The sequence below is a fragment of the Lactuca sativa genome, chromosome 5 (assembly GCF_002870075.4).
Source record: "Lactuca sativa cultivar Salinas chromosome 5, Lsat_Salinas_v11, whole genome shotgun sequence".
Taxonomy (NCBI): Eukaryota; Viridiplantae; Streptophyta; class Magnoliopsida; order Asterales; family Asteraceae; genus Lactuca; species Lactuca sativa.
In genome coordinates, this window is record NC_056627.2 from 333638480 (window position 1) to 333646647 (window position 8168).

Here is an 8168-nt window from a genome sequence, read left to right on the forward strand (position 1 = left end):
TGTCTCACAATAATACAATAACTTAAGTATTAACTCAAATAAATACAAGATAAACTTGCGACGATACTCAAACCACTTGTTCCACATTTTAATATCCTAGATATTTCCGCCCACTTAGCTTAGATCTGGATCGTTCAATAATATTACTAAATATCCAAAGGTCCGGATTTACTTCACATGCTACTGAACCGAAACCGTTATTAACCTAAAAAGAGAATTTAAGAGAACAATGTATTACCAGTTAGCTCTAGCCACGTGGAAATGGGACAACCGAGCAAAACCATTATTCCGAATTTTTGACCAAATAGTGTATTTTAAAAACTTATTTACGAAGTAGGTATAGTTTTAAAAATATTTACCAAATAATTATAGTTCAAAATTATATATATATATATATATATATATATATATATATATATATATATATATATATATATATTCAACTTTTATTTTTTTAGTGTTTTTGTTATATATATTTTTGACATTTTAAAACTTTTCACTGTTAGTTTTTCCATAGAAAAAGTTATAAAACTTGTTTTTTTTACTCAAATTTTTTTCTAGACAATGATTATGGCCATGTTTTATAAATTGATACCTAAAGAATCATATCTTAAAAATTTTTGATTGGTAAACACTTTTAATAACAATTTGATTAAAGATATTTCTAAAAAAGCAAAACATCATACCTGTTAGATTATTTCAACTTCATGTAAACGCTTTTGATATACACTATAAAAACACTTTGTTAAACAGAGTATCCGTATCAAACTACTTTTAGTTACACAATATATCAAAAACTATTAATAATAGTTTTAGCTTCAATTTGAATATTTACAATTAGATCAATCACATACTCGTAACACAAGAAAGAAAATCAACTAGACACGTGGTTCCGCCGGAATATGGGATTACGGTCTATACCCGCGGTAATCTCGCTTCTCTTGCTCTTATTTCATTGTCTTCCAACATAATTACAACCTTCTTAGATCGGATTACCGATTTGACTAATTGATACTTGAAAAACTTACTGAGCTATACACACACTAGGAGACAACTTTTAATCGATCTTTTAACAAAGTACAGTTTAGAACTCTCTCTTTCTTTAACAGAATTAAGATATGAAATCTCTAATCTTTGAAGTTTTCTTTCTAAGGGTTTTGTTGTGCTATCGGATCCAGATCTAATCTACAATCAATGAAACTTATTATTAAGATGGAAAACATGAATTGAAATCAGAAAGATGAAATCAAGAAACATGATAACCCTGTAATCAGAAAGATTAAAGATGAAATCAGAAAAATCCAGATCTAATCTACATTCAACGAAACTCATTAGAAAGATGGAAAACTGAAAAGCTGGAAGCTTGAAATCAGAAAGATGAAATTAGGAAACATGAAACCAGAAAGATGGAACCTAGAAATCAGAAAGATTAAAGATGAAATCAGAAAAAATGCAGTTAATTTACAATCATATATACTTAGAAGATTAGGAATTTGAAGTTAGATTTTAGAACCTTTGAATCTCGATAGAGATGGTAGCGGCTGAGGAGGCGCCGGAGGTGAGCGGTCGTGGTGGAAGCGTCGGAGGACAGCAATCAATGACATGGATTAAGTGCCTACGTTTGGTGTGGCCGGAGAGGGCGGCATCCGACCGGAGATGGAGGCCACCGAAGGAATCATGATGTAAACGCGTGTTCTGGAGCAGGGTAGCGAATTTATTTCAAAATATCCTTGTTTGGTAAATATGTTTAAAAGTACACCTTTTAGGTAAATAATTTTTTAAAAAACACCCATTTGGTTAAAAACTCCCATTATTCCATATAAAACAATATATTTGCAAGAAGACAAAAAATGGTCCTGTGGTATGTATTTTTTTGGGGTTTTAGTCCAAACCATTAATCTAAAAAAGTCGAAGTTTAGACTAAAACCCTAAAAAATGCATACCGCAGGAACCATTTTTGCAGTTTTGTCTTGCAAGAAAAAAGAGTTTTTACTTATGTTTTAAAAATAGGTTTTTAATTGAACCTACTTATCGGTTCCGTTTAATCGATTCGATCGTCGATTTAACCAACAATTTTTCTATATTTAGTGGTGATGTGTGTTAGCCTTCAAATTATATGCATTTCGAAAATATTCAATTTGCTTTGAAAATAGATTTGTTTTTTAAATGGTTAAATGAAATCCAACTATACAAGTCAAATAAACCAGTTTAAATGGTTTTTCACTGATACGATGTTTTTTGAGAAATACTATAGTTCGATCCGGTCTAGATTTGACATAAAACCACTCCTTATTGAACCGTTTTCTTCCCTAATTTCCTGGTTTGACGGACCGATTCGAACTGATTTTTGATTTTATATTTTTAATGGTAAATTAACTTAATATTTTTTCAATCAAATTAGTTTATTAATTTTGACTTCCAAGGAATGACCTCTATAATGGTTAAGTTTTTCAATAGTTTTTTTATAAATTTATTTTATTGATTCTCATCTATTTAAATGTTTCATAAAAACCTCCTTATTTAGTTAGTCTTTTCTTAATGTTTTAATACAAATAATTTTAATTAAAGATTATTACTTGAATATATAAATATTTTATAAACAAAAAACTATGATAGAAATAATTAATTAGTTAAATAAATGAAAAATGTTTAAATCTATAATATAATGAAAGAGTAGAAAAAATATGATAAAAAAAATAAGAGATTATAAAACATTATAGTATATTGATCACAAAAAAAATAGACAACTCAATGATATTAAGTTGTGATAAATGGTAAATCAAATAGTAAAATAAGTCCCTTTAGTAATACTCTTATATACCATATTCTAAATATAAAGACAAAACTGCAAAAATGGTCCCTATGGTATGCATTTTTTGGGGTTTTAGTCCCTATTAGACTTCTTGAGTCCTTAAGGACTCTTTAATCCGTAAATGGCTTCCAAGTTGAATCAAAGTCGATTCCTCTTTGTTATGTTTCAGATTGTGTTTCAAATCCTTCAAGGAAGGGGGCAATTTGTCAATGATCACAGCCACAAAAATGGCTTCATTTATTTTCAGATTGTGTTGAACAAACTGTCCTAGAATCCTTAACATTTCATGGAATTGTTTCATAACAGGCCTGGAGTCAATCATATTATAACCCATAAAGTTACTAACAAGAAACTTCTTGCTAGAAGCATCTTCAGTCATGTACTTGGATTCAAGAGAATCTCACGGTTCTTTTGCAGATTTGAAATTTTGATAGATATCAAATAAAGAGTCAGACATACCATTAAGAATACGACCACGACATATGTAATCATCATTTTCCCACTTTGATCTCCTTCTTGTTGCATCTAGAGTTTCATCTTCAACAGATTCTGGTAAGACTGACATGGGTGTACTTAGAACATACACCACTTTCAGAGTGGTAAGGAGAAAGTGCATCTTCTTCTGCCATCTACGAAATCTTGTCCTTCAAACTTGTTCAATTTGTTAAACTTGCTTGTCATATCCTTCACAAATCACCACTTGCCATGATCACAGATTACTTTGATTTTTGTTAGAAATATGGATTTAACGGCACTTGGAAATATGAGAATCGTGATTATCACTATCAAATCGAAGCATTTTGGTGGTACTCCCAAATCTCCAATTGGATAAGACTCAGAAAAATTCAGAGAGAAAGAAAGAGAATGAGAGTGTATAATTTCATGAGTACCAGAAAAAGAGACCAAAATTAACTTTTAGATCATTGTCTAAAAACTGTCACAAAACCACCAAAACGGACATTTTGAATAAATATCAAAACAACTCGATCCCAGCCAGGGGCTCTGCCCCTTGGACCCCGCTCCCAGGGGCGCTGCCCCCGGATCCCCGTTCGTTCAGGGTCTTCGCCCATAAATGACATTGTACTTTGATACCTGATCAAATTTTAACAAGTGTGTATTCCACACCTTCCTTACTTGTTTAATATTTATCAAAATCACTTTTTGTCAACAAAGTAATCCCATTACACTTAAATAACATTGATGATAACAAATCACCAATAATTATAACTTTAAAAAAAAATTAAAAATAAATATAAATTTATCATATTACCTCAAATAACAAACTTTTTTAATATAAAACAGATGATCAGACCATAAATAACAAATCCTTTTTCAAATAAAAGTGATGAAGAAATTATCCCACCGTTTATAAGAACCTGCAACTTAGGACATTATCATTTTGATCGCTTTTATGTTTCAACTAGACGTATATTTTTATTTATTTATAATTTAGTAGAACTTTTAATTTAACGTTATTTATTGTTATTTTTGATTGATTTGTTTTATTTTTTTTATTTTTTATTTTTTTCTGAAACGTCACGTATCTTCATACGAATTTACAATGACCATCCAACTTCTTTTATTATTTCTTAAAGTATATCATTAACTAATAAAATATAATTGATGGAAAAAAATTCGGATCTTAGAAAAACAAAAATAACATAATCTTTTGTATTGTCAGTCAAGATGTTAACGGAATTCTATCTCTACACAAAAGTTATTAATATACTTAGAAAATTATGGCAAATAATTGAAATGATGTATATAAAAAAGTATACCACAATCTACATCAAATAAATTAATTGAAAATATATCATTCTTTTTTTTGGCTCTAAATATACACTCATAAATATTTTCGTGAAATTTAAAAAAACAAAAAGGAGAAGTAAGTGGAAATAATAAAGAAAATACAATATTATGCAGGGAAAAAGACGGCTATAGACATTTTTTGGGGCTGGATTTCAAAATTTAGTCACAAAAATCCAAAATTTCGGCTTTATACATGCATTCCGCGGAGCACTCATCTACGGGCTCCGCGGACTGACAAATGCTCTGCCGAATCAGAGTATTTTCGTAATTCCACCCATCCCCTCTTTGTAAAAACGGGTCTCCTCTTTGGTCCCCCACTGTCCCCCTGGCCTCCTTTTCGACTTCAATTCTATTCTTCGTGTCTCCGCATTACTACTCTATAACACCCCGAGTTCAGAAGTACAAAGTTCAGGGTGCTTAGTGTAATTAAGGAGGATCGACTCGGCGAGTACATGGATAGACTCGACGAGTCGAGTCGCGATTTTGGTCACGAGTTTAGTGACCAACTTGGCGAGTCGGTGCTGGAATGAGAGACCCTATTTTACAGGGTTTGCACCCTATATAAGGAACCTTATGTTTTCCCCTCAGCCTCTTTGCTGACCATTTGAGATCCAGAAAACCCTAATTCGTGAGGAGACCCCATTGTTGAGTAAATTAGAGCTTGGAGGAGGATCTTTGGTGCTTGAAGCTTGAAGGTTGGAGGCTTGTATCAGGAAGCTTGGGGAGATCAGAAATCTACAATTGGTTGGGCTCATTTCAGGGGTAAGGAACCATTTCCTTAAGCTATTTCTTCATGGATTCATGTATGGTGATTGATATGAGATCTAATTTGAGATAGAATCTTGGATCTGAGGATGCTATTTCAGATCCAAGCTTGTGATGGTCCTATATGTCATAAAGTTCCTGTATAAGAGTTGTTGGTGAAGCTCTTTTGTCCTTAGCCTTAACCCTAGAGCATTTTGGGCTCATAGTTCCTAGAGCTCACGTAAAATTTGCCACTTTACATGAGGAATGGCTTGTAGAAGGGTAGATATAGGGATTTGAGCCCCTGCATGACTTGGAAAGCCTCTGTATGGAATGAGAACTGAAGAGACTCGGCGAGTTCCATGGGTGGACTCGGCGAGTTGAATGAAGATAGGCACGAACTCGACGAGTTGGAAGAACAAATCGGTGAGTCTGTTGAAGGTCGCCTTGGACTCAGCGAGTCTGGTCGTAAAGTCCTAACCTTTTTGGTTGAGTAGTGAATCGGTGAGTCAAGGGACGACTCAGTGAGTTGAGCAGGAAGTGACTAAGAGTTGGTTGGACTCGGCGAGTCTTGGGGCAACTCGGCGAGTTGAGTCGTGGATTGGGAGTTTCTGAGTATAGGGACTCGACGAGTCAGCGGGTTGACTCGGCGAGTAGAGTCAGTTAGGAAGGTTGACTTTGACTGAGGACTTTGACTTTGACCAAGAGTTGACCAGTTGACTTCCAGGGGTGTTTTGGTAATTATTGGTATTTATTGAGTTCAGTCATTTGGTATTGATCAGTGGTGGAGTTCGTGTCGGAGGTTGGAGCAGCGTGATCTTATCTTTTCAGTCGGCAGTTGCGAGGTGAGTTATCCTTACTATATCAGCAGGGTCTAAGGCACCAAGGCCGACCCTTTATCGGATGGAAATTCGGGTAGTTGTTTGTTATGCTATTGCTTTGTTATGTTTGCATCCTAGTAGTTAGGATGGTGTATATTAGAGACCTGGTTAGGGTAGGTACCCTGGTTTATAGGATGATGCTATGCTAGTAACCGGTTAGGTCGGAATCCTAGTAAGGATGTGCTATGTATGTGATTTGCTAAGATCGGTTTGATTAGTTGTGAATTGATATATGATTATATGTTTATGTGCACATGGTTGTTGGATTGGGGTTGGGTTGAGGCGGGTCCTACTTTGTGTTGTAGGCCAACATACCCAGGGCGGACCGGTTACCTCGAAGGACCAACGAGCGGTCCGGATAGACTGTAGACCCCAAGAGGGCGGACCAGACGTGCCGAGGCTCGGAGAGTGGACCAGGCCGACTGAAGGCCCGGTGCGGGCGGACCAGTTATACTGTAGACTCAGAGAGTGTACCAGGTGGATTGAAGGCCCGGTGCGGGCGGACCAATCACATTGTAGGCTCGATGTATATGGCTAGACTCGTAGGGTGGACCAAGTGGACTGTAGGCCCGGTGCGTCGGACCAGTCACACAATAGACCCAAAGCGCATGGTTGTTCGGTTATGTTATGTTATGTGTATGGTATATGTGGTTGGTATTTTGGGGGTATCTCACTAAGCTTTCGGGCTTACAGTTGTGGTTTAACGTTTCAGGTACTTCAGGAGACCGTGGCAAGGCAAAGGCGTGATCGTACCGCTCCTCATGTTTATGTTTTATGATATGGTTCTGGGAATACTCTGATAATAAATGTATTGAAAACCTTTTTGTAATAACTTAATGAAATTGGGTTGTTTTTGAAAAGTTCAAATTGGTTGGAATTTTTAGAGCGTTACATACTCCCATTAATCTGACAGCAACCGGCATCGGCCTCGCTTTCTCCGACATCGACTTTAACCCCGCTTTGGACGAAATTTTCTGGCGCCAGCAGATGGATCGACATTTCCCCAACATTTTCGACGATGGATACGACTCCTGGGTAATCTGTTTTCACATTTCCCTCTTTAGATTAATGTTCCCGTTTTTCGTATTGTTTAAATTTAGGATTAAAATGGAATGAATATGCAATTCATAACCTGCAAAATGTTTAGATTTAGATTTAGGATTCAAACAGGATTGAAATAACGAAGATCCATTCCGCGGAGGGATATGTCACTCCACAGAGGGACCTCCGCAGAGTGACATATACTCTCCGCGGAACGACCTACTCTTTAATTGAAATGGCTAATATCCATTCCGCAGAGGGGATAGGTCACTCTGCATAGGGGTCTCCACGGAATGACCTATAACCTCCGCGGAATGACCTAAAATGTTATTTTTCCCTTTTTTTTCTGCCATTTTATATCAATTAATTTCAAAATGAACCCTTTATAGCAATTATTTTGAAAGTACGTTGCTATTTAATTTTTTATGTAAATTGATGTGAATGCTATAATTGGGTATTTTTTTAATTTTATAATATAAATTGGAAGTACGTTGCTATTTATTGCCTTAACCGAATTAACTATGTAATTTTAAAACCTTGTTTTTATTTTCAATTACTAACGTTTTATATTAAATTAAATTTATATGTTTCGTAGCACGATGATCTCAAACAAAAAGCTGATTTAACTTTAAAAGGCGTGGTCGGTACGATCATTAAAGACTATTTTTCGCGGCTAAGTCAATCGCAACGAGCATTATTTGAAGCTTCACCGTTTGGAAGATTCTTAGGAATGCATGTCCCCAATGGTAACCCATTACTTGTGCATTTGATGATGTTACATGAAGTACGGTCTCAAGAAGTGTTTGAATCGGGGAGGTTTATGTTTGAGTTACAGGGGATGCAGTTGGATTTTGGTGAAATTGAGTATATTTTGTTTAGTG

At 35.2% G+C, this 8168-nt stretch overlaps 1 long non-coding RNA gene across 2 annotated transcripts; it reads right to left on the bottom strand.

Moving 5' to 3' along the window:
• Positions 1-761: 761 nt before the first annotated feature.
• LOC111908899 (uncharacterized) lies at positions 762-1803 on the bottom strand. 2 transcript variants are annotated; one of them, XR_002856009.3, is made up of 2 exons: positions 1514-1803; positions 762-1185 (listed from the first exon to the last, which is right to left on the bottom strand). It is a non-coding gene; the product is annotated as an uncharacterized LOC111908899 (long non-coding RNA). The 2 variants fall into 2 exon arrangements; XR_006183533.2 differs by having other exon boundaries at positions 762-1413.
• Between the last annotated feature and the right edge of the window lie 6365 nt (positions 1804-8168).